Here is a 26168-nt window from a genome sequence, read left to right as displayed (position 1 = left end):
CCGGACCTGCCATTTTCCAAATCTATCACTGCTTCATAAAATTCCACTTTATACTGATCTTAAATGAAATAACTTTTAAGAGATGCCTCTTCCCCTTGATGAACCTTCCCACTATGGTGTCCAACAACACAGAAAACTTGTGTAAACCCAAGGACTGTGACCTAATGCTATCTGTTCTCAAAGGACCTCTGCAAGAAGGTAACAGTGGCTGACTAACATAGTTACAAAAAAATGAGAATTCCTCATAAACAACATCAAACAAATAAATAACAGCAACAACTTGCATTTATATATCATCTAAAACATAGTAAAACCAAAGAGGCCCTTCTCAGGAGCATCAGCAAGCAGAATTTGACACTGAGCCACCAAAGGTGATAGAGGGCCAATAAAATAAGTTGTGGGAAGCATCTTAAAGGAAAAAAAGAGAAGTTCAAAGGGAGAGAGACTTAATGAGGCAATCCCCAAACTTAGAGGCATGGTAGCTATAGCTACAGTTATAAAGCTATCAACAGTGTAACAAATAGATTAAGGTTTGCTCAAGTGGCTAATTTTAGTGGAGTGCATTTACTTAGGAGCAAATTTCAGAAACAGAGAGGGACAACATGAGAGCAGGATTTGAAAAGAAGGATTAGAATTTTAAAATTGAGATGTTGGGGAGATCTGTGTAGGTCTGTTAGACAGCTGGTCTTCCTAATACTAAATTTGAATACATGTTTGTTCATCAAGTGCAGAATGTAAGGTAAAAAGCCTGACAGTTTTGGAAAGGTGGAGAGGTTGAGGTGGTGGCGATGAAGTTGAACTGGATAACATCTGCATGACTGTGGAAAGGGGTGATGAGAGATAGGGATTTGGTGCATGTATATGGGCAGCAGGCCTTTGGATACCCTCAAATTTATAGTTAAGGGATGATGGAATCCAGGACTGCACTGAAACAGTCAAGATTAAAGGTAACAATAGATGAAGCGTTCGGCAGCGGGTAATGTGAAGCAGAAATGTATTGAGCTATGTTATGGAACAAGAATAAACTATTACTAAGTAATAGTGCAGATATGCGGTTAACACACCATTTTGAAGTCATATATAACAACAATCACATTGGGAAAAATCGGATTCATTCTCAAAAATCTAAAAAAATTTACAGTCCACAGGGCACTGCAGTGATAAGAAAGAAAACTTGTTTAAATTCAAGTTGGTATAATGGAGCTAATGCATCAGATTTTTACTATAACGTGTGAAATGGTTATCAAAGGGAGAGTGGTTTGGCAGGAAGTTGGATTGGAGTCATCTCCAATCAACAGAGTATTAAGTTTCTTGAGGAGTTAGTTAATGGATTGGGGAGAGTGTGGAACTGACTTTTCAACTGAAAATTGACAAAAACAAATACCCCTGGGTATAATGGTGCTCAGTTATTGGATTCAATGATTTTCTGCAGTGGGTATTTTTTAAAATCAGATTACGTTTTACCACCAAGCTGCATCAAGATGGCTGGCCATTTGACTGATTGACATATCCGTCTGACCATCGGAATTCCTGCCTTCACTTACTTCAGGTTGAAGGGGGTTTTGTTGTGACTCTGTTAGGTACATGTGGAACAGGTAGGACTTGAACTTGGGTCAACTGGCCGAGAGGTAGGGGCACCATCACTGAGTCACAAGAGCCTCAGTCACAGATGCTCCTACTCTAGCAAGCAGCTCCAGCTTCTTTTAGAGTGTGATGCCACTTAGTGCTCTGCAGAGTCAGGACCCAGAAGTTACTCAGGTGTTGTGTTCTTGACCATTTTAGATATCTAGCTCCCTTGAAAGAGAGCAACTATCTAGATTGGAGAATTATGAAGTTCTTGTTGTTCTTTTCTGTGAACTCTCAGTGATTTTATTTTGAAAGCTACAGCAGGGAGAATCCTCAGGCTGCTGTGCTTGGATTTCTCACTCTTGTGAACAAAGTATCACAGAAAAATGAAAAGGTTTCAAAACCATCTTGGCTTTTAATGCATAAACATGATGTCTGTTGATGAGACATACACATTACAGAAAATCATGTGCTAAAATACATCAAATAAGCATCATACCTCTGGTTCACAGGTTCCAGCATAATCATTAGTTGATAACGTACAACAACATAAGATTACATTCCATATTGGTCTCACCTCACCTGGAGGCTAGCAAGTAGCAACTCTAATTAAACAGGGAAAAATGTTCCTTGGCTTTCAGTCAGATCAAATTTAATTGCTGCGCTGCTACAGAACAAAGGAAGCTCTCACACAAGCCCACGCCTTACAGTGACTAATAAATATTGTTACATAAACTAAAAACACTAAGCCCTGTTATCACCAGACATAGGTCTGCATGAGTCCAAGAGAAAATAGTAACGAGCTGACACAATTATTTTATAACTTCCCCACTGTATTGAATTCCACGTAGCAATGCTCCTTCGTTTGTAATGAGTATCTATACTTCAGCCCAGCAAAATAAGGTCATCTTAGATTGAATAATGGGAAGAAAAATCTAAAAATAATTTCAGTCCACAGGGCACTGCCGTGATATGAAAGGAAACTTGGTTAAATTCAATGAGCTAAGTTAATTCATAAAATTTGAAAATACTTGTCAATTATGAAGTTGCCATTCATCAGTTGTGCTGATGTAAAGGTATATTTTACTCTCCCATCTGCCATCAACTGAGCATTAGTTACAAAAGAAATGTCCGGGAGATTCGAACTTAAACCTAAAGGTACAATATCTGAATGCAGAAAGCATTCCCCATTGACAGGATCAATTAATCAAAAATAGTGGGAGGGATTGAAACAAAAATAAACATTTTGAGGTCACTTTGGTGACACAGGTTACAGTGCATTAATATAAAAGTTCACATTTATCTAAATTAGATTGGCTTTGCATTAAATCCATTTGTAGGAGTCTCTGTGCAGCTAGAAATGTAAGGTGCCCTCATGATGCCTAATTTCACGTCCACACAGGATGTGACATGGATTGATGTCTGTGTTGTGAGCATACAATAGTATCTGAAAGCAAGATGAACAACATTCTGTTGACACCATTGGTCTCCAGAAATGTCTATCTTTTCTTTAGCCTCTGTGCCCAAAATTAATGGTGTGAATGAAGTGGTCAGCAGTGCCTGTGGTGGAGAGGTGCTCAACAACAGGCAGCCCGTGGTTTCTGAATATGAGTGATTAAGGGCCCATAGGTCCTGTGTCCTGTCTGCTGCATAACCCATTGTATAAAACAGTTTTGATTTCCAGCACAGTGGAAGGGAAAGCTGAACTCTGTTTGGCCAGTGGATTTCAGCCTCCACCTGCGTGTGCGTGTGTCAGTGAGGCCCTGAACATCTCTTTCCTGGTTGCACTTTCTGTAAACCTCATCAGCTTCACACCTCCATGGGACCCATGTCAGCCTGCATCTGCTCACCTTCTCCTTGTAACCCTTAGAAAATGAAGTGACCGTTCATTGTCTCCCTCCACAGGGGGTGGGGTTTGCCTGACAGTGGATGAACTCCACTAGTGCTTTACCCCCCCCTCCCCTTCACAATTGTCAACCTCCCATCCATCATGACTCGGTTCCTGAGTCTCCGAACCTGGGATACTGCACCCCTTGCCTTGTTCTCCACCATCCCCCTTCCACCTTAGCTTCCCCGGATGGATCCAACGGACTACAGTGACCCATCCTACCACATGATCTGACTGGACAGCCCAAGATGGTAAGTGCCCAGACTCTTGCCACCTGTTCATTGTAACCCACCCACCCTCTCAGACTGGTTGTTATGGAGTCACATTTCAGACTGCAGATGCACAGTTATCCTGACTGTGCCAATTCGCTGGGGGTGGCACATGGGGCTGCCTTGATGTGCTGTGCCTGGACCCCCTGATTGACTAGTACATCTGTGAACTTTGGTGAGGATGATTCTCCTAAGACTTTGAGATATGGCTGCTTGCTTGCTTTGCATGCAGTGCCTTTGTCACATACGCTGTTGGCACAAAATGCAGGTATGTAGCATATTGCCATACAGCAAGATGTATGGTCCTTTGACTGAGTGATACTAACCAACAAGGCATGCTGCCAGGTTGTGTGACTGTGTTAATTGGCATGACAAGGCAGGGCATGGATGCTGCAGAGATGTAGCCTTGTCATATCCATGAGCTGGGTGCTTGTCCTTTTGCACAAAGTACTCCTGCTGCAACGTTTCACTGTTAGGTGCCAGTGGCCCATGCAATGCAGGTATGTGCTTCCAAAGCATCCTACAAGTGTTTGGGAAGGATGGCGAAGAGTTGGCAAACATCAGTTGCCAACCACCGTGGATGAGTTATGTGTACAGCTGGCACTCATGGACTGTGCCCTGAGATACTGTTTGGTGCCGAGCAACATGGAGGCTGGTCACAGCCAGGGGACAGCTGAAATCACCAAGTGCCCATTCTGACCTCCTTGAGAGAATTCTCAATGTCTGGCTTGTTCACTACATTGGGAAGTTGCATATTAATGAGATGAGATTGCAGTTAATAATTAATAATCATCCTTCATTTGCAATTTGCTGCTGCTTAGCAAGAACTTTGCCCAGACTCCTCACTCTTTTGTACTCTCTGGTTCTTTCATATTGCACTTGAAAAGACCATCTGTATTTATTCAGTGCAGCTCCTCCATACCAAATATGATTTTCAGAGATCTTTTTTTCAGGATTATTTGCTTGATCTGCTTGGTAGAACTGCTTGTGTTGTATAAATAGCTGTCACTTGATGAAGAGACCACTTGATGCCCAATGGATCATGGAATGATTGCTTTCCATTTCTTGTTGAAGACTTTTTTTATTGAAGTGCTTGATTGTTCCTTTCTTTTACATGATCTGCTGATCTGTCCTTATATTTTTCCTTTGTTCGCCCCTACGCTTCTTTATATTTCATTATTATAGTTAAGTGTTGATGACTGTGCTTTTGAGAAAAAAAATGCCTGTACCTGTAGGTGTCAGCCAGCAGAGGGAGTTCATGGCAAATATGGAATCATGATGTCATCACAGGGTTTGGGATTGAATTGAAGAAACAAAATGGCAGCACTAACAACTTAATCTCTGTAAGAAGGTAAACTTCAGTTCAGAATAAAAACACTTTTTAGTGCTTAAAATACTGTTTTTCAGTTTGAAACTTAAAGTGTAATTTAAAGTGATAGTAGCCTTTGATTTATAGTTTTAAATCTCCAAGAAACCTCTTGATTGCTAATATTATTTTTATGTGGGAAACATTAATCTTGTAACCCCTCATTGCAAAAAAAAGGAAAGGGTATCATCAAAGGTGTTTTTCATTATTATTTCATCCTATCATCATCCCTTTTTTACTCATACAGAAGGCTTTGACAGTAGCAATATCTTTATTTTAAATACATAAAGACTTTTCATAACAAATTATATTTTACGTTGGTCTATGTTGATCACAGTATTTATTTTCACGAACATTAGCTCTTGATAAAGCATCCACTATAATATAGTCTTCGCTACATGAATGATTTTCAAATTATAATGACGTAGCAATAGATTCTACAGAAACAGTCTCAAATTCTTATTATAAAATATCATTAAAAATTTAATGAAATATTGTTTGTATGAAGAACAATCTCTGCGGAGTTCTAATTTTGAACAATTTTGCCTTTAACACTTCTTACTTTCTTCAAGTAACAGATGTGATTATGGATCCAGGGGGAATCAGTTGGGTGGATCATTGGTTCATACAGCAGTATGATGCCAACAGTATGAGTTCAATTTCCATCACTGGTCTGACATTACCATGAAGGACTCTCCTTCTCAAACTCTTTCCTTGCCTGAGGTCTGGTGGCCCTCAGCTTAAATCTCTAACAGTAATTTCTCTCTAATGAGAAAGCAGCCCCTATGGTCTGGTAAAACTGTGGTGATACTACAACAACAGAGTCCTAATTATGCCTGCTTCTTTGTGTGATATGTTAACAATTCATTGTTCCACTCCTACTCAGGATACCAACAAACCTTTCTCTTCAAGGAAGAATTCAAATATCAACAGTAATGTCCAAACTATTTCTTGGAATTCAGCCATCACCTAGAAAAACAATTGGATTCTCCTTGTCCTCAATTCTCACTCCACTATTCTTTTCATTGAAAGGATTATCCTCTGCAACTTTTGCCATCTCCAGCAGGATTCCACAATCAAACAAATTTGCCCTTCCTCTCCCTTGTCAGGATTCATAGGGCCTATTATCTCTATGACACCCTAGTCCACTCTGCTGAGACTCTTAACACCTCTCTCATTCCCTCTCCACCCAATGTACCAAATGCCCTTTCACCTTCTGGACAAGACTCTAATACATCTTTGAAGTGAAGCAATAGTTTCCTTGTACTTCATTCAATTTAGACTGTTGTACTTGCTGCTCACAATGTGGTCTCCCCTTTATTGGTAAGACCAAATGCAGACTGGCTGACTGCTTTCTGGATCATCTCCACTCTGTCTATGAAAATAATTCCAACCTTCTTGGTTATTTTCAGCACAGTCAACCCATTTCCAACTCTTCATAGTCCTCATTATCATCTATATAAAATTCCTTCTTCCCTGGCTTACCATCAACAATCCCTTTGCCTCCCTATGGTTTTCTCTCTCACTGGCCTCCAGAGGATGGCTCAGTGGTTAGCACTGCTGCCTCTCAGTGCCAGGAACCTGGTTTGATTCCACCCTTGGGTGTCTGTGTGGAGTTTGCACATCCTCCTTGTGTCTGTGTCGGTTTCTTCTGGGTGCTCCTGTTTCCTTCCTCAGTCCAAAGGGGTGCAGGTTAGGTGGCTTAGCCATGCTAAGTTGCCCATAGAGACCAGGGATGAACAGACTAGATGGATTAACCATGGGAAATTCAGGGTTCCGGATATAGCTTAGGACAGTGGGTCAGCATGGAATGCACTTTGGAGTGTTGGTGTGGATCCAGTGGGTTGAATAGCCTATTTCCAGAATGTAGGGATTCTATGAAGCTATAATTTATAGAATTGAGCTTCTTTTTGATTTGATATGGCCCAGTGAATCTTGTTTTTAATAGTTCTTCAGAGATAGGTAAAGTAATAGCACCTTGTTTTCAGTGACAAAACAATAGGTTTTGACCTTTGTTTATTAAACAACGAAAATTCGAGAAAAATGTTCAAATATTTTGAATAATTCATTTTATTTAGTCAAAAATCCAAAAAAAAAATCTGCAGAGACTGGAAAGCTGAAACAAAAACAGAAATTGCTGGACAATCTTAACAGGGTTAGCAGCATATGAGGAGAGAAATCAAAGTTTAAGTTTTGAGTCCAGTAACCTGATGGGTTCTGAAAAAGGGTCGCTTAACCTGAAACATTGACACTGATTCCTTTCCACTGATGCTGGCAGAGATTTTCCAGCAATTTCTCTTTTTGTTTCACATCCTTTGATTACATTTTATGGGAGAGTGAACACACATATGAGAAGTGTCTGTGTGAGCTTTGGTTTAACTTTTTGTCCTTTAATGTAATATAAGGGGCACTTTCATTCCATACCCAAATATCAGTTCAAAAGGACTAAATGGTGTGGATTCATTTGGGGCATCCCTAATGGCAAACACTAACAGGGAATTCCTTCATTCTAATCATTAGAATATTGTTGTCAAGATCTTAATGCCAAGTGTCTATTTCTCCCTGAAATTGTGGACAATAAGCTGAAGATGTAAACTATTTTATGCCCAAGCTGTTCAATATTCCTTTGAATATTTATGACTTGACATTTAAAGATTGTGATTTTAATTCCTGGATAAATCATATTTTGTAAATATATGTTATTATGATACTTAGATGAAACAAATACCTGATAGATGTTTGGACTTCTACACCAGTTGGTAATTAAGGTATTCTCCAAGAAGGTCAGAGAAGGTGAAGAGGATTATGGTGGGATGAGGAAAAGCTGCAAATGTGTTGCTGGTCAAAGCACAGCAGGTTAGGCAGCATCTCAGGAATAGATTCCGGATGAGGAAAAGGTCCATTATGTGGTAACGAGAAGTTTAGAACACAATACCTGCAGTGTATGGATCAGTCCAGCTGTGGGATGATGGTAAAGTTCAAGATGTTACATAAGGCATGAAGAAGCCATCACTGTGGATAGTTTCAGTTATGTCTATTGCTCGTCCTTCATGTTTGCCTCTCCAGTAATTTAGAGCATTGTATCCTCCTAGGAGGTGAGGGAATGAAGCTACACTTCTTTACCGGAACCATCCTCCTGAACATGTTTTCTGCTGCTTATCCGCCTCCTGCAAGAGAAAATTGTCAGTGTGTTACAAGACTTGCTGGATGATCATGGAAGCTGTGAGATATGGCTGGGAGGCTTGCAGTACTGAATATATGATGTTGGCTGGAGCATATAAATGTTGTATACATGCAGATATAATAGAAACATCAAATGAAAGATTGGTGTGTAGCACATTGAGAAGCATGTGATTGGTAGTATGGTGGGTCGGAGAACTGTGTTCACTGATTTTGACCACTTCTGTGAGAGCTTTCTGAACTTTGCCCAGTGCCACAGCCTGGTCCTCTGGCCCAAATGCAGTGGGAATGAACTGCCATTTCTTTCAATATGGCCCACAGAACTGCATCAAGGAATCCATCTTTCTGGTCTGCTGCTGTATTGAAACTCTTCCACAAGCAGCTCCGGAACCCACTGTTGCTAGAATTGATCTCACCTTTTAAGAGCTGCAAAAAACCTTTTAAGTGAATAAAAGCTCCTGTCACAATCACATGACCCTGGGCTCCCTGCAAAGTATGTAGCCAGTCTGTCATGCAGTTAGAACTGGGCTTTCAATCACAGTTAGAGAAACAGCATGAAGTTTGCAAGCTGCATCCTAGGAGTAAGATAGTCCCTGTTTCTACAAGTGGTTATTAGACAATGTCTTTAGTTTTATTTATTTATAAAAAAATAATTTTGTTTCATTCACAATCCATCAAGAGGAAGGGACTGCACAGCAGAAACTTGAAGTTAATCTGAAAGAGGAAATAATTTTAATAGCACTCTTAATGATAACTACATTAAATAAAGTATGAAGGAAAATATGCTGCTGATAGCACAATAAAATAAATATATAACTGGCCTGGATAGTTCTCATTCATGTTTTTTGTGAGCAAAAATCTTCTGAAAATTTGAAGACTTTTCAATTAATATTTTTTGACATTCATCAGTTCTGAAATGGTTATCTAGTAATTGAGGCATGACAATAAAAAATATTCAATTTTACACTACTATAAATTATATTGAAACGTAAAATACTGTCTATGTGGAGTTTGCACATTCTCCCAGTGTCTGCGTGGGTTTACTCCGAGTGATCCGGTTTCCTCCCAAAGTCCAAAGATGTGCAGGTTAGATGAATTGATCATGTTAAATTGCCCATAGTGTTAGGTGTATTAGTCAGAGGGAAATGGGTCTGGGTGGGTTACCCTTTGGAAGGTCAGCGTGGACTTGTTGGGCTGAAGGGCCTGTTTCCACACTGTAGGGAATCTAATCTAAAAAACTATGCATGAATATCAATATTCAATATGTAAAATAATTGATTACTTGCTTCAATGTACACATTAAAGTGTTGCAATTTTATTTGTTTCCTACTTTGTCAGAGCCAAAAAATTTTTTGAAGCGCAGACCTAATCTTAATTGTTGGAAGTATACATTGTAGCAGTCAAATATAGAATATCGTTTTCAAATGAAGTTTGAATCTGAGATGCAATTTCACGGCTATAAAAACAAGATATCGAGCTGCAAACTTGGATTTTGTTGCACATGCAGGTGCCATTTTAGTTGCAAAATGGTGTTTGTGTAGTGTGTGCATGCCAAATGCCATTTTGCTGAAGCATTTACCAGAAGTGTACAGATTAGGAAGATTTTGAGGAGAGTCCATGTGGACTGCCACTTAGACATCATTGCTGCCATTCTCAACATTGCTGCTCCATTCTAAGCATAGAAATTTGGACGTGTTTAAACAATAGGAATGATCCCTCAATAGCAGCCTTATAGGGAATAATCAGTCTTTCACTGGTCAACTGTTGATTAATTTCTATGACTTGGTTTATGTTTTTAGAAGAGCTTCTTAGTTTGTAAAGCTGCTTCAAGTTGGTGAGATTGATGGGGAATATGTTGTATTTAAGAAAGGTATTTGTTCTGACTTCAAGGGGTCTGGTCAGAACACTTGCTCTGAGTCACAGGGCCTATATAACTACCATTCTCCTTGGCCTGCAGATGAAGAGGAGACAAAAGCAAAGTCAGCCAAAAGAGAACTAACTGCTCACAGGTGTAGGAAGAGGAGAGTGAAATGGGGTTCCACCAGGAGGCCAACTCTTTCAGGGGGACTCCTTTTATTGCCAGCTAAACTAAGAGCAATGGATGCATTGTATCCATCTACAATGCTCTTAGAATAATGTTACCTCTTACAACGACATGAGTAGCCTCAAGAACAGTTCTGTCAATGGATCCAAAGTTCAGCATGAGTCTGACCTTGCTTATGTCAGGATCCATTTAGGCTGGAGTAAATGACATATGTAATATCTCCCGGTTCACTATTCAGTGTTGCATAGGAGTAGTGAGTGCTAGCAATTGTGACTGATGAATGAAACAGGTGGATCATGCACATTTGGTGAATGGCAGAATTTCCCCTGGTACAAGATTAGCACGACAATACATATTTGGCTTTTAGAGCTCCACATCCAAATGTCAAGATGAACCACAATATAAAGATTGAGGGTTTAGCTTTTAGCATCCAAATGCTAAATGCTGCTGGTGCACAATGTTTTCCCACCATGCTCCATGGCTACCATTCTCTTTGACCCTTTATCCATAACCTGGCATTGGTGAACCACCAGCCTCACCACATCGTCATCCTCTCTCTTGGACCAACTCAGTCACCTTTCCAGGCTTTCCACATTTTCATTTGGAATTCCCAGAGTCATGCAGCATGGAAGCAGACCCTATAGTTCATGCCGACAAGGTTTCCAAACTAAACTAGTCCCACCTGTCTGCACTTGGCCCATATCCTTCCAAACCTTTCCTAAATTGGAGGTGTAGTGGACAGCAAAGAAGGTTACCTCAGATTACAACAGGATCTTGACCAGATGGGCCAATGGGCAGAGAAGTGGCAGATGGAGTTTAATTCAGATAAATGTGAGGCGCTGCATTTTGGGAAACCAAATCTTAGCAGGACTGACACACTTAATGGTAAGGTCCTTGGGAGTGTTGCTGAACAAAGAGACCTTGAAGTGAAGATTTATAGCTCCTTGAAAGTGAAGTCGCAGTTAGATAGGATAGTGAAGAAGGCATTCGGTATGCTTTCCTTTAGTGGTCAGAGTATTGAGTACAGGAGTTGGGAGGTCATGTTGTGGCTGTATATGACATTGGTTAGGCCACATTTGGAATATTGAGTGCAATTCTGGTCTCCTTCCTATCGGGAAGATGTTGCGAAACTTGAAAGGGTTCAGAAAAGATTTACAAGGATGTTGCCAGGGTTGGAGTATTTGGGCTATAGGGAGAGGCTGAATAGGCTGGGGCTGTTTTTCCTGGAGCGGTTGAAGGTTGAGGAGTGACCTTATAGAAGTTTATAGAACCATGAAGGGGCATGGATAGAATAAATAGACAAAGCCTCTTCCCTGGGGTCAGGAAGTTCAGAACTAGAGGGCATATGTTTAGGGTGAGAAGGAAAAGATATAAAAGAGACCTAAGGAGCAACTTTTTCATGCAGAGGGTGGTACATGTATGGAATGAAGTGACAGAGGCTCATACGATTGCAACATTTAAAAGGCATCTGGATGGGAATTTGAACAGGAAGGGTTTTGAGGAATATGGGCTGGGTGCTGGTAGATTGGTTTGGGATATCTAGTTGGCATGGACGAGTTGGACCGAAGGGTCTGTTTCCGTGCTGTACAACTCCAAATTCCCGAACATGTATGCTTCTACCAGGTCATAGAAACACAAAGAGTTGAAGCAGGGGTAGGCCATTTGACCTTTTGAGTCTGCTCCACCATTCATATAAACATGGCTGATCATCCAATTCAGTAGGTTGTTCCTGTTTTCCCCTATCTCTGTTCCTGACCTTCTCTCCCCCCACCCCCACCACCATCACCACCACCCACCCTGCCCCCAACGGCTGTTCCTGCTTTCCCTAACATCCTTTGATCCTGTCAGCCCAAGTGCTACATCCAACTCGGTCTTGAACTCATACAATATTTTTGCCTCGACTGCTTTCTGTGGTAATGAATTCCATGGGCTCTCCACTCCCAGGGTGAAAAAAAATTCTCTTTGTTTCAATCATAAGCCCATATCCTTAGACTGTGACCCCTGGACTCCTCCATCATTGGGAACAGCTTTCCTGCATCTACCTGCCTAGCCCTGTTAGAATTTTATAGTTTTTTTTGAGATTCCACTCCCCTTACCCATTGTTCTAAACAGTGAGTAAAATCCTATTAATTCAACCTCTCCGCATAATTTAGTTTTGCCATCCCAGGAATCAGTCTTGTAAACAATCTCTGCAGTCTTGCTAAAGCAAGAACATCCTTCCTCAGATAACAAAACCAAAACTGCACACAGGTATTATCAAGCCCTATATAATTGCAGCAAGACAACCCTGTTCCTGCACTCAAATTATCAAATGTACTATTTGACGACTTTTTGGCTTACTGCATCTGCATGCTTACCTTCAATGACTGGTGTACAAGATAACCAATTATTGATGCAGATTCCCCTCTCTCAATTTATAGCCAATCAGATCATAATCGGCTTTCATCTTTTTGCTGTCAAAGTGGATAACCTCACATTTACCCACATGATATTGCATTTGTTTTGCATTTGTTCACTTACTCAGGTTGCCCAAATCATACTGAACTTTCTCTGCTTTGTCCTCACAGCTCACTCGCCCACCCACTTTGTGTCATTTGCAAATTTTAGAGGCATTAATTTAGTTTACTCATCCGAATCATTAAAATATATTGTGAATAGCTAGGACCCTAGTATTGTTCACTGTTTGCCTAACCAATCCCTAGACACCATTCGGAAAAAGATCTGTTTATTCATACACTTTGTTTCCTGTCCGCTAACTAGTTTTCTATCCATCTCACAACACTATCACTAATCCCATGTGTTTTAATTTTGCACACTCATCTCTTATGGGAGTTTGTTGAAAGGCTTTTGAAAGTCCAAATAAACCATATCCACTAGCTCCCCTTCGTCAATTTTGTTTTGCATGCAGAAACAACTGTGCATTTCATGCACCTATATGTTGTTGTGCATGTGGGAACCCATGCTGGCCTAGCATACATTCTTAGCATTCTTGTAGTTCTGCACACAGTTTTGAATGCTCAGATACTGGCTGCCAACCTCTGCAGTATAGCTTGCTTTTTAATGCAAAGTTAGAGGCAGGGAACCAGTGACTATAGAGTGCATTGAACAATCAGTCTATCAGCCAGACAGGATCAGTATGTCACTGTATTCCTGATGAAGAGCTTATGCTTGAAATGCCGACTCTCCTCCTCGGATGCTGCCTGACCGGCTGTCCTTTTTCAGCACCAGACTTTTTGACTCTGGTCTCCAGCATTTGAAGTCCTCATTTTCTCCTGTGTCATTGTATTGCACCATGCTACATCAATGCCAGGGGCATTCTGCAGATAAAACAGTTGTATGATGGCCAGGGCAAGCATTTATCTGAAGTGGATTAGTGGTGCTGGAAGAGCACAGTAGTTCAGGCAGCATCCGAGGAGTAGTAAAATCGACGTTTCGGGCAAAAGCCCTTCATCAGGAATACAGTATTCCTGATGAAGGGCTTTTGCCCGAAATGTCGAATTTACTGCTCCTCGGATGCTGCCTGAACTGCTGTGTTCTTCCAGCACCACTAATCCAGAATCTGGTTTCCAGCATCTGCGGTCATTGTTTTTACCTATTTAACTGAGGTGTAGCTGCAAGATACCTGTTCTGTTTACTGTGCTATCTAGTTTCTCAGTGAATGGAAAAAAGGTAGTCACTCAAGGGTTAGAGTCATTTAAGGTTTGATGTTTGATAAAAAAAAACTGACTTTTCTTTTCATTTCCCCACTGTATTTTGTCACCACAGTCATCATTACTCTCACCACACCAGGAAGGGGTAAGTTCTATCCAATGAGAATCAGTTTCACGGGCCAACAACATTCAAGAGGTAAACGTTTCTTTTTACTTTTCTTCATATTGATAAACGTCCTGTGGAATAGTTAACCAAATCTGCTGTTGTGAACAATCTACAATTTTATGGTCGTGTCACAATGTCAGTACATTGCCGGTGCAAGAATTTTCCACTGCGTTTCGAAGGTGCCAATTATTACAAAAGAGGCTCCTGAGCATTTTTTTGAATCGAAACCATGACAAGTTAGTTTGTGAATTGCTCTCCATTTATTCTGAATCCCTAGCCCCAGATTTTCTGGTTAGCCAAAAATTCCAGCTTTCTCAATAATATTTCCTACTTTTGGACTCAAAAACATCTGCACAACCGGATATTTTGTCCCTGAATTCTGTGGGAATCGATCCATCTGGCAGTCATTGGTGTCGTTCACATAGCTCAGTATAGTTCATGCAAACCTCTGCAGGTGATGTTTATTTCAGCAAAATAAAAGCAGTAAAAACAAATGTTACACTGAAATTTAAGCAGACACCTTCTCTGAAATGGTTGCAACAGCTGAAGAGTTCAATGCTCCTCATACCCGCCCCTCCTCTTACTTCCTCTTGTGTTTCTCCCTTGCTCTCCCCTTAATTAGGAGGGTGGGGTGGTTTGACTCACTGACATGTCCCTAGTTACCATCAAAACCATTCTGTCATCAGTCGACAGGAAGTTCCATTTTGTGGGTGGATCAAGGTTTCCTCTTCCTCCAGCTCAAAGGATAGAATAATTTGCAGTTTTTCAGCAAACCTTTAAAAGGCTTTTACTGAAATGACTGAAATCCATTCACTGAGGATTATTTAGGTGCAACAGCGTGGAAATTAACTTTTCAACCCTTTGGTTTGAACTCACTTCCTTGGGTCACTGGCTTCACAGACAGCTTTCACTTCTTTTGAAATATTGTTTGCTTAGTAAAGGCAGCAGTTTTCAATTAACTCACACAGTGTCACATTTCTATTTGTAAAAAATATGGATTGAGCATTGAACTCTGTCACAAAAGTAGACTCCCTCCACTCCAGACCTGAACCTTAATCAGTGTAGATTGGTCCAAGTTACAGATTAAAATTTTACTGCACACTGACATTGAATTATTGCCATCAGCTGGCCATCAACATGGGTTTTGTAAATGATCTCTTTGTAAATACTGGCAGTTTGAATGAAGATATAAGTTTTATGATATTGGAGTATTGCAGGTGATTGGTATGCTGATGGTGTGCTGATGATGTGTAACTTAGAATGAGCTGAATGTTGGTTTAGCACCCATTGTAATCTGTATTTGGACCTGACGTCCTGTATTAAGTGAAGTCCTCTTTTATAATGGTGATTGGAAATTTGAAGGGTCATTTAATCAAAGCAAGTCAAATTAACAAGACATTCAGGAGGGAAACTAGTACCACAATTAAAAATGGTGCAGATTTTTGTCTTCAATGTTTGGGTCATATTCTGAGAGACCATGCACTTGATGAAGGTCACTTAATTTTTATTCATTCCATTTTCATTCCTTTGTCTACTCTGCAAAGAAACACAAGGGTGAAAATGTGCCCCAATCGCCCTTGAAACCTTCAGCTATTCCTGGTGTCAATTGTGGTTTTATAAGCCAAGAATATGAACAATAGATTTACCTTTTAAATCCCTAATCTAATTTCAAGAATATTGAAGAAGTGTCATGTTCTGTCTTGTGACTGCCTCACCCCTGCTCAAATGCTATCTAACGTCTTCCAAAATGTTCCCTCAACAAATCCCAGTGGCAGAGAATTTCAATTTGTTAGCCAGTCTGTGAAGGTGTTTCTGCTGAAATCTCTATTTGATTTTTTTGGTGACAATCTTTTATTAATGGCATCCAGTTTTGCTGTTTTACCACAGAGTTGGCACTGCCCTTCCCACAACTATTCTATCAAAACCTTCCATAATTTTGAGAACCAGTATTCGTCCCTTCTCTATTGATAGAAATTTCCATTACTGGTACTATCCTTGTAAATAAACTTTTGCACTGTCTGCATTGTTTCCACATACTTTTTAGAATATGGCGAGTAGATCGATGCAAGTGTGGTCTAACTTGTTGAGGTTTCACATAAATAGCAAGCATTTATTAGAGGTTAATTAGAGCTTAATGAACCAAGAACAACATTCGTGCCCATTTGGGAAAACACTTGCGGACTAGTTTTCATCCCTTTGTTTCGATGACAATTAGCACAAGCAAATTGGAGCAAAGAATTTACTGCCTCATTGTCAACATGGCTGTTTGCCCTCAGTAAATGTCCATAAAATGGGAAACTTCTGTGGCTACTGAAAACAGGTTAAATTAGCCAATTGACTCAATAGGATCTCAATGATGCAAGTTCCAAGTTCCAATGGGTGGAATACATGGCATATAAATTCTGTCCATTGGTCCATGAATTGAGAGGCAATACTAAATATCAGCCGATCAACTGAACCACTACAGGCCACTCAAAAACTGATGTTAAAAAAGAACCTTCAATTTACTTTTAGAACTTATGATACAAAGCAATAGTAGAAATGAATATTTTTTAGTGTCTCATTTGATAAATCCTATATAATTTTCTAATTGCTTTCCCATACACAGTGCTTGTTGTTTTTGTTATTAAACTGAAAATCTTTTACTGAAGTATGCCAAACTAAGCTAATACAAGTTCTATCATTTCCATGTACAAGTAAACAAATAAATGAGCAAATGGAAGGAATTCAGAAGTGCCTGAAATATCCACAAATTTCTTCATATTAATATATTTCAATTTAGCATGCTTTCTCCTTCATCTTGAAATTCACAATCACATAACTATTTAAGCTTTCGTAGATTATATTCTGCTTCAATCACTCAATACAGCTACAACGAATTTAGCATTGGGTGTTGGTGCATTAAGGTCAAGATATTCAATCTTTACCTGTTAGCTCATAATTGTATCGGCCAGCCAGACTTGCATTTAAATCTCTAATTTTTTTTTGGAGAAGCACAATAGGCAAATGAGATAAAAGGTAACTACATGCAAATAATATACTTTTTTCATGTACAGATAATTTCATGTAGCCAAAGTTATCAGTATATTAATTATACCAAATGGAAATAGTTGCATTAACATCCTGTTTGATATTTCACTGTGACAATTTTTGAGTTGGAAGTAAAAATTAATGCAAGCAAACAATAATGCAAAACTGCAGGATTCTTTTCATTGGATTTCATTCCCTAGAATAACTTTAAAAACATGATCCCACATCTAAAGCTCCACCTATTTCACTGAAGCTATTCTGTAACTTCTTGCTGAGCCAAATTGGTTTTTGTTTATTTCTCATGCTCCAATATATATGCCTATTTGTCACAAAAAGATGCAGAAGTGCACTGTATTATTTATTCAAATTGCTTAATTTTATTTGCTGCTGGTTTTGAAACTAAGAAATGTGCAAATTGAGAAATTTGAATGCAGTCCAGTAGAGTATTTTAAGCACCCAGTGACAATATTAGCCACAATGTGGACTTTGACAGGGACATTATGTATTGAATTGAAACAGAAGTTCCATGTATTTAACTGCAGCAATAGAACACAGTTCTTCCCTCAAAAAGTCATTTCACTAACATAGATACTTTCATTTGTTTGAGTGAGGTTGAAATAAAACAATTCAATGGAACTGTGTTGAAGTTCAAATTCAGAATGGAAATAGAATCACTGTAGCTGATAGAAATGCCTTCATGCTAAAAAAATGCCTCCGATTACTTCACACTAATGAACTGCCATATTTCCTGCCTAACGTCACATTGGTATTTGGAATAACACAATGACAAGAAGTTACAAATACTGACTGATAATTTGGTGACACCGAGTCAATGGTCGTTCAGCATTATAGTTCTGCAGATGTATATCAAATTGTTAACCACAAGATTGCATTGAAACAGGTATGAAATAATACTAACAAAATGGATGAAAATGTTATCGGGCCATGAGTGAAGGAAAATGCAGAGCTGAGCATCCAGTAGGAAAGATATTAGCAGTTACTGTATGTAGGGCTGCTTTATGTAAGGACAATGTCAAAAATGCCTGCATTTCCTTAAAAGAATGCCACAATACTGACATATTTTATGCAATAATGTGGAATGGAGCCATTGGAGATAATTCTCACATGTTCCTCTGAAGGCAATCCTTGACCTCAGCAACTAGGTACTGTAGTTTGTTGGCTAACACCTTTACCTATCTGCAGACTTGTGGCTACATGTAGAAATGTTTCCCTTGAACTTTCCCTGACACTTCTTACTATTTAGCAGTTACCTGAATAAATCTTGACTTTGGCTGGCAACATTACATAAGGGCTAGCAAATCGGAAGGCCATCTCAAAACCTCTCCCCATTTTTGTATCCATTAATCATGGGTTAGGTTTGGTTTCTGCAAAGACCTGATGGCAGGGACAGTTTTATAGATAATCAAATTTCAACTTTCATCATCTAATTTTAGTATATGAGAACTTCGTAGATTAAAATAGTTTGAAAGTGGAAGATTCACCTAAAATGCCTGCAGTGATCAACTGACCAGATTGGCTTCCTGAATTTAGCTCAATGAGAAATGAATAAACAAAATAAATACACAATTGACTAACAGCTGAAAAAGCACTCCCATTGTCACAGGAAATCAAAACAAAATACCATAGAAATATTTGAAATCAAGAACCCTGACTGGAACGCACTCTAGTGACAACCCCAGCTCTTGGTAATGTTCCTTCAGGTTGACTGCAAATATTATCTACCATTTATCCACTGTAAAGTTCAAGGTTTAAACCTTGCACAGGAAATCTTGACAACACTAACTAATCAAGGATGAGTCAGAAAAGATGAGACATCCTGCTTTACAAATGGAACATGATCAAAGCTTAAATTGGTACTGTGCACCTCCAAGTCTCTCCATTACCCATATGCTAAACTCCTCACCTGAGGCATCCATCCATTCCTGATGGAATCAGTATTATTCACATTGCATCGGATGAAACCATTGACTGGATGCTTCACTATGATGTTGAACTACATTACTTCCCCAGTTATACTAATGAAGTGTTTTACTAATAAAATATTCTTGATGAAAGAAGTAACATTGCCTGAATGACCTTTGGATTCGTTTCTGTCTTATGATTAACGACAGATCTAGCTAGTGACATGGAATTGAATGTTTGATCACTACTCGATTTGATCCAAATTGGCCCTCATTACTCGATCAAAGCAGCAACAGATCAAATAAAATTCACTTAAATCTGATTTCAGTGGTTTTTTCTTTGTTGGAAAATGTGCTCCATTTTTCATGGCTTCATCTGTCGTCATCACTGCAGAAGTGAATGATGAGATGAATAAATGAGAGGGAACTGCAATGACCTATTATTGCTAGAGTGGTCCACAACAACAGTCTGTCTCTGTCACATCAGATATGGCTGCCCATATTTAGATATTTTTTTTTAAAATTGAGGAGATGTCATTGAGTGAGTCACAGAGTACTGGAGAAAATCAGCAAGTGGTGAATCTAAGAAAGAAACATAACCTACTGGGCAGATAGTTATGTGGCTGTCTTTATCAAAAGCAACATGTTCACTGGCAAGATGATAAAGGCTTATAATATGTCATTGATATTTAGAAACTTGGGTTCCAAAATGGAGGAAAAATACATTTTAGTTTTCAATTTTGTAATGTCAGAAAGTCATTTCCAATAAGTCAAGTGACTTTAAATGTGTGAACAGTGAAGACAACTGGGAAGTTAATTGCTAGGGTGTTTGCTGACTCCCGTTTTATAAAATAGAGTTGTATAAGTGATCTTTGACAGCAGGGATGCTGTTATGAGCAGATAAAATAGTCAGGGCTCGGGTAAAAGTCCTGAGGCCAAGACTGTTGAAGATGGGATGTTAAGTGTTATGACATGGGGTAAACCTCTCTGCTAATTTAAACCAGCCACACAGAAAAAGTTCACCTCACGCCATAATCTATGAAATTTCGAATGTCAAAGAATTATCCCAGATCTCACTACTTAAAGAATAAAATTGTTAATCTTTACTTTAAGTCCAAAAGAGTAAATTAAATAACAACTATTTATAACCCCTTTCTCTTAAACCTAACTTTTACCTCCCACTCTACACTACTGATCCAACTAGGATTTACAAAAGAAATTCAAATTTCAAAACCCATCAACTGTTTGATCTTCTATTTGTATCTTTCTCTGTAGATTTTCCTCTGTCATCTTTTCTTCAATATTCTGCTTCACGGGTTTTTCATATGAATCGGTACATTTCAGAGAGCTATTTGGCTGGCAGTCTATACTTGTGTATTTTCTTAGCAGTTCTTCTCCTAACAGTTCAAAATGTCAAATTTTATACACCAAAATATCAGACCATTTCATTGGCTTCATGTCCTCCCAAACTGTAAAATTCAAATTTGATTGGACTTTGGTATCTGGGGCATAATTTAAACTGATTGGCCAAATTTGAATTTGTTTTTGTTCCATGGCAACACAGCACCAGCTACTTGTTTCAACTAAGTTCAGGACACTCTGTGCTTTCAGTCAGTCCTTGCCAGCTTCCTCTCTCTTAAAGCTACACTACACATCTATGGCTTCATAACATGAGGTACACAATTAACTAATAAAGGAGCTGTGTGAGCAGCTTAGTTATTGTCTCTTCCTGAACTCCTTTTAAAAAAAGAAAATAGCACTGAGTTTAGAAATTTGCCAAAATGAATTGATTACAGCTATGCCAATTGAAAGAGGAGCATTAGTCTGGAGTCAGGAGTGATCCTTTACGTGTCTGTAAGGTTATGCGGGTAAGAGGGTTGACTCTTTCTTTCTGATAACTGTACTGTGTTTATTCCAAATAATTCTTGAATTATAATGTAAAATGTTCTTTTGCATAAGACATTTTTAAGTTCTTTTGTCAAAGCACATTGGCATTCTCTTGTGAATATGTTCAGTGACTGTCCACAATGGGAAAACAAAAAGAAACAAACTATTGTTATCAAGCCCGGTGTCACTTTGGGATCTGACTTATCTAGTATTAGCTGAGCTCATAACAGTCTGATTAAAAAAAAATGGTGGGCTTACTGACAGATGCAGAATCATTTGATTGATACATGTGATGCTAACACATAATTGACACAAACCTGTGAGTCTACAATGAGCTGAGTACATGAAACTTAAGAAATACGCTAACCTTGACTACAACTGGCAAAACAAGGATGCTTTCAATTTTCCTTTGGTAAGGTCAGAAAATATGTATGATGAGTTGAAATGAAAACAGTTGTTAATCAACCAAGCTAATGGAGCAAATGAATAAATGGATTTAGGTCACAACCATTCATACTAATTAAGTTTGATCTGTTAACCTCTGTGTCATTTGTAATGCTGAACTAGAAGCTTCATGCAGATGAAAGAATGCCAATCTCTTAAAACAATATATACCTGTTAAAGTTATGATATTGTGCAATTTACTTTACAAGTTTTATTTGTCACTAGCACATTTGCCAACATGTAAAAGGTCAGTATTCATTGCCATTAGCCCAAGTCATCTCACGTCTTGATCCCGAGCACAGAAAATTCAATATGATACAAATACGTAGTTTATCCAGAGGCAATTGAGAAAATGAGTTTTGAAAGGTGCTGCTTTTAATTTCTCCAGCTACTATGTAAGAATGTTGTTATATTGGACAAATCGCCTTCAACTTTCTAATACGTATAACTACAATCAAGTGAGGAGGGCTTAACCTCTTGCCTTCTCATTTGACTGCAACAGGTTCTCTGATTTTGAAACATCAGGGAATTATCATAATATCTTGCTATCCAAGACAAGTATTAATCTTCCTTTATTTCAAAAGTAATGGAGTATACACTTAAGGAGAATTTGCTAAAATGATACAAGGCACTAATCAGACCACTGCTGGAATGCTATGAATACTTTTGGAGCCTTTATTTAAGGAAAAATATGCTCGCTTGAAGGCAGCCCAGAGAATGTTTGCTATGTTTAAAGAAATATAGAAAATAGGAGCAGCAGATGATAATTTGGCCCTCTTGAGCCTGCTCTACTATTCGATATGATTATAACTAATCATTTATTTCATCACCTTTATTCCTACTTTCTCTCCATATGGTTTGATCCTTTTAGCACTATATCTGAATCCTTTTTGAAGACAAACAAAGTTTTGACCTCAATTACTTTCTGTGGCAGAGAATTTCTACAGGCTCAGCACTCTCTGGGGCAAAGAAATTTCTCCTCATCCCAGTTCTGATCGGCCTATTCTCAATCCATAGACAGCTATAGAGATGCTCTCTTATTAGGAGACATTGATTGGATTGGTTCTGTACTCATCAGAATTGAATAAACGGAGAGATGACCTTCTCAAAATGTGCAAACTTCTCAGGGGACTTGACCGAATATATGTAGAAAATTTGTTTTCCCTAATGGGAGCATCTAGGACCAGAGGGCATGATCTCTCTGCCCTCTGAATTGAAAAGTCATCCTTTTTAAGATAGAGATGAGTTATTTCTTCTCTGAAGTCATAAATCTATGGAATGCGTTACTGCAGAGGACTTTTAAGACTGAGTTGTTAAGTAGATTCAAGGCTGAGGTAGACAGATTTTTATCAAGGGAATCAAGGCTCGTTGGGAAAAGGCAGAAAGTAGTGATCAGATCAGCCATGATGTCCTTCAATGGCAAAGTTGACTCGATGGGTTGAATAACCTATATCTTATGAATTTATGACCTAATCAGACAGGAAATTCCTTCACATTCTGCAGAAGATCAACACTTTTGGCAAGTTCGGAAGAAATGCAATCCTTATTTCTGTGGATTGTAGTGTGGAATGCATGGTAATGCAAGTTGGGGCAGTCAACTCAAGTAACTTCAGTTCCCTACACTTTTAAAATTTCAGTTCATTTTATCAGCTCACAAATTAAAAATCACTGTTTGGCATAAAGCATGTTTTTGAGACATCATCTTCAAATTACTTTCTCTTTGAACGTTTGACAAAATTAAATTTGAACAATTTAATTAGCAATTATATCAAACTAATATTGTTTTGAATTATCTATTTTAATTATTTTATTTAAAAGTCTGTCTTTTTTCTTCAGGACATTTGTGGATTATAAATTATATTAAATCATTCAGTGCATTTGATAAGATGAGGTCAAAGCAATTTTCTGACGAAAATAAGGTCAGCATATTTTAGTTTTTGTCAAGATGATGACAATATGATTTGTAATTGTTAGTTTACAGATTTTTGTCAAGGAGGTACCCCATATTGGCATTTTTATATATTTCATACAGGAGGAAACAGAAGATCTTTACAACTAAGAACAACTTTTGAAATTGGTCCAGCTGATCTAAAAATTATTTAGCAATCATAGAAACCCATTTTTTGAAAGACCAAAATGGAAAGAAAATCATGAATTATCTTATTACAGCCCCATAGATTTTGGCCAATCATTGACCCTGAGCTACACAGGCTAAATGAGGTGACCTCTAAGTCTTCTGTAGTGGTCCAAGAAAATGAATGATCTAAGAACAGATATTACTTTTATATGCTGTGTCCCTAGCAAAACTCAGAAGCGACACAACACCAGGTTTATTTGAAATCCCAAGCTTTCAGAGCAATGTTGTTTCATCAGGTGAAGTACTTTACCTGGTGAAGGACCAGTGCCCTGAAATGTCATCATTTCAAGTAAACCTGTTGGACTATAAACTGGTGTTGTGTGACTTCTGACCTTTTCCACCCCAGACTAATGCCAGCACCTCCACATCATGACTGGCGAAACTAAAATCAGTGAGAATCAGGGAGTCCTACCTGGCATCTAGCAAGATGGTTGTAGTTGTTAGAGTACACCTAAGCTCCGGGACATCTCTGTAGGAGTTCCTCAGGGTAGCGTCCTAGGCCCAACCATCTTCAGCCGCTTCATCAATGACCTTCCCTTCTTCATAAGGTCAGATATTGGAATAAACAATCATCAGCGAACAATGTTCAGCACCATTCACAACTCCTCAGATATTGAAGTGGTCCATATTTAAATGCAACAAGATTGGGGCAATATCCAGCCTTGGGCTGACAGGTGGTAAGTAACATTTGTGCCACACATATGCCAGGCTATGACAGTCACCAGTAAGAGACAATCTAATCACTGAGCCTTGACATTCAAGAGTGTTACCATCACTGAATCTTCCACTATCAACATCTTGGAGATTATCATTGAACAGAAACTCAACTGGCCTTGTCACATAAACACAGTGGCTACAAGAGCAGGTCAGAGGCAAGTAACTGGTATATTTGATTTTTGACCTTCCAAAGCCTGTTCACCATCTGCAAGTTAGAAGTGTGTTGGAATATTCCCCATTTGCCTGGATGGGTGCAGTCCAAGAACTCTCAAGAGGCTTGACACCATCCAGGACAAAGCAGCCCATTTGATTGGAACCACATCTGCAAGCATCCACTCCACCACTGATGCTCAGTAGCAGCAATGTGTATTGTCTACAAGTGGCAGTGCAGAAGTTCAACAAAGATCCTCAGACAGCACAATCTCAGAAACAATTCCACCTAGAAAGACAAGGTCAACAGAAATATTGGAACACAACCACTTGCAAGATGTTCTCCAAGCTACTCACCATCCTGAGTTGGAAATATCTCGCTGTTCCTACACTGTCATGGGATCAATGTCCTAGGATTTTTTCCCTAAAGGCATTGTGGACAGCAGCGGTTCAAGATAGCAGCTCACTACCAGGTTCTCAAGGGCAACTGGGGACAGGCAATAAATAGTAACCAGCCAGCAATGCCCACATCCTCCAATTGTGAATCAAGTATAACCAAGTCAAACCAATCAGCAGGTTATAGGAACTAGGTGGCTACATATCAACTAATTGAAGAAGTGAGAGTGGAAAAACAAAACAACAGGTTAAGAATACTCCCAAGTAACATTATAGAATGAGGTGAAGAGAATAGAGGAAAAATGAAACCTATGATAAATCCCAGAAGAATCCTAGTACAGTGTAAACTTCTACAACTGGATAGAAAAGCAATGTGCTATTTTCACTGGAAAATGCTGTAAATAAAACATAACACTTCAGAGGGGATTCAGAAATGAAAATATACATTTTCTATGTGTAGCAGAGTAAACAAAAGGGTGGAAAATAATTAGTATTTCAACTTGAAATTGATATCATGACAGCTATCTCCAAACTGAGATTACTCAGCTGTCATTGATTTACAGCATGAAGGAAATAAATGAAATTCCTATACAGGAAATTAAAAATTATATGGAAAGTGATGTTATTCCTCGATGTGTAGGGTGATAGCAAAGATTGTGGGTCAATTCTTGGACACGGATGAGTGAGCGTACGCTGGGGTTTATGGAGATGACGTCTTTGGTGGAGAGGCTGGACAAGGGTTTGTAGAATAAGACAGGTGACATACCTTCCCAATGCCAGGTCACCGTGCTCCATCCTTCTCAATGACTAATCACAGTCAGCCCACATCTGCATCCACCTATCACAATCCCACCCACCTTTCCCCCAATTCCATGCCCCCCATTTATTTCTCAACCTCCTTCCCCCTTTCCTGATAAAATGTCAACCCCTCCTTCTCCTCTGATGCTGCCTGATCTGCTGTGCTTTTTCCAGCTTAGCTCTTTATCCACTTCACCAAACTACTCATACCATGTGGCTAGTCTTACAAAGTTTGATGTGTATCTGACTTAATAGTTTTGGTTTTAGGTCAGAGAGGTGGAGGAGGAAAGTGAAGGTAAAAACTTCCATTTACAGTTTAATAATTGTTTTTTACATTTTTCTATTTTTAAGTAATTGACTAGTTAAACTAAAAGTGTAATTATTACAGTTTATATACTTTGTTAAAAATAAAGTTGCATAGTTCCATTGGGCTGCTCTTTTATTTTGTTTACTCCTGGGATTTGGGCATCAATAACTTGTCAGCATTTATTGCCTGTCACTAGTTGCTCTTGAGAAGTTGGTGGTGAACTGCCTTCTTGAATGCCACAGTTCAAATGT

Source organism: Hemiscyllium ocellatum, chromosome 7, assembly GCF_020745735.1.
Source record: "Hemiscyllium ocellatum isolate sHemOce1 chromosome 7, sHemOce1.pat.X.cur, whole genome shotgun sequence".
Classification (NCBI taxonomy): domain Eukaryota; kingdom Metazoa; phylum Chordata; class Chondrichthyes; order Orectolobiformes; family Hemiscylliidae; genus Hemiscyllium; species Hemiscyllium ocellatum.
The sequence above is the reverse complement of the archived record's forward strand: the minus strand, read 5'-3'. Positions refer to the sequence as shown.